The sequence below is a fragment of the Herpailurus yagouaroundi genome, unplaced genomic scaffold, assembly GCF_014898765.1.
Source record: "Herpailurus yagouaroundi ecotype Mexico unplaced genomic scaffold, PumYag 186, whole genome shotgun sequence".
NCBI lineage: Eukaryota > Metazoa > Chordata > Mammalia > Carnivora > Felidae > Herpailurus > Herpailurus yagouaroundi.
In genome coordinates, this window is record NW_024412417.1 from 36,638,160 (window position 1) to 36,640,502 (window position 2,343).

Sequence of the window (2,343 nt, forward strand, 5' to 3'; positions counted from 1 at the left end):
AATAAAATAAAATAAAATAAAATAAAATAAAATAAAATAAAATAAAATAGATTTGCTGACTATAAAAAAATACTATAGAAATTAAGTCTATGCCTATTGAGACCCTAAAACTTCAACAGATTCAAAGAAGCAGATTGTATATGAACCAAGCAATGTGAGGGTGCTAAAGAAGGACATTTTTTCTGAAAACAATAGACCAACATTTTCTCATAACTATACAATTTACAGCCAAGGTGCAGATGGTGCATTTAGTTTTTATTTACTGTCAGCAGACAGGTTGGTGTATGTCTTCAAAATTATTAAGAACTGTTGGAATATCTGGCTAAAAAGCGATTACTTCACAATTCTTCTGAAACACATTTAAGTTGTATTGGCTTTGAGGTTTAAAATTCTTCAATATTGTGATTTGGGTTCTTGTACTTGGTGGAAAAGCTTCTGCTGGGTTCAAAAAGGAAATCAAATCTGATGGGCATTAAAAAAATATGAAGTGATGACTAACAACACTTCCATTCCCCTTTTCTCCACACTAACCAAGAACATCAAGGTCCTGGTTTCATCATGGAAGGTGTGGGCAGGAAGTAATTGTGGAAGGAAGATTGAGAAATAGGGATATTCCTCATTACATGGAAGAAGACATAAACACATGAAGGGAACACAGATCATTTCCCTAACAAGATGGGTCCCCTAGAGCTATATTGGATCAGGAGACAATTTGGACATGAATAGTGAAAGAAATAATTCCAAGGGCCTGAACACCTAAAATAAAATTCTTTTTCTTGATGTGAATGTTTAGATACTTTTCTCTGAATTCAAGTGTGAATGGGTTCTTAATTGGTCCGAATTCACTGCCAGGGCTGCAAGACAGACTTTTACTCTTCATTAAAGAGGTACTACAAAGAATTTTGCATTATTTATTATGCTAACAAATAATTACAAGTCTTAAATTAAGAAGGGTTAAGAAGGACACAACAAGTCAGGAGACTAGTTGGTTACTTTTGTAATAAACCAGGGTGTAAATGATGTTGACCTTCATTAAGGGAGGTGCATTATTGATGGAAATGAATAGCTGGATTTAAGATCTAAAGAGGAGCTAGTGTAAATGGAACCCATCTATGGAGGATGAAGAAAAAGGAGGAATCAAGGATGGAAAAGAGGCATTTGGCTTAGACACTGAGATGGAATAAGGTAGATGAAATGAATGGAATGCCATTTGCTGAGACAGGAAAGAAGAGGAGGAGGGTAGGATGTTTTCGAATTGCAAAAGATAGACCATTGAATTAACCAGATCTTACGGACATGGCTTTATTCAGTGGCACCTCCTTTAAAAATAGAGAGGGGATGTTGGGTGGCACAATAGATTGATCATCTGACTCTTGATTTTGGCTCAGGTCATGATCCCATGGTTCATGGGCCGGAACCCCATGTTGGGCTCTGTGCTGACAGTGCAGAGCCTGCTTGGGATTCTCTTTCTCCCTCTCTCTGTCCCTCCCCTGCTCTTTCTCTCTCTCTCTCTCTCTCTCTCTCTCTCTCAAAACAAACATTTAAAAAATAAAAGAGTAATAGGGGTGCTTGGGTGGCTCTCAGTTAAGCATCTGGCTTTGGCTCAGGTCATGATCTCGTGGTTTGTGGGTTTGAGCCCCACCTTGGGCTCTGTGCTGACAGCTCAGAGCCTGGAGTCTGCTTTGGATTCTGTCTGCACCTCCTTCTGCCCCTCTTCCACTCACGCACTGTCTGTCTGTCTGTCTCTCTCCCTCTCTCTCAAGTATAAATAAACATTAAAACATTAAAAATAACAAAAAGAAATAATAATAAAGAAAGAAATAGCCTGCATGTGGCATATACTTCAATTATTCTTAGAAACCTGCCTTTCTCGGGCCTAAATGTCCATCAACTGATGAATGGATAAAGAAATTGTGGTTTATATACACAATGGAGTACTACGTGGCAATGAGAAAGAATGAAATATGGCCCTTTGTAGCATCGTGGATGGAACTGGAGAGTGTGATGCTAAGTGGAATAAGCCATACAGAGAAAGACAGATACCATATGTTTTCACTCTTATGTGGATCCTGAGAAACTTGACAGGAACCCATGGGGGAGGGGAAGGAAAAAAAAAAGAGGTTAGAGTGGGAGAGAGCCAAAGCATAAGACTCTTAAAAACTGAGAACAAACTGAGGGTTGATGGGGGGTGGGAGAGGGGGGAGGGTGGGTGATAGGTATTGAGGAGGGCACCTTTTGGGATGAGCACTGGGCGTTGTATGGAAACCAATTTGACAATAAATTTCATATATTGAAAAAAAAAAAGAAACCTGCTTTCTCTATCTAATCGCTGACATTAAACTG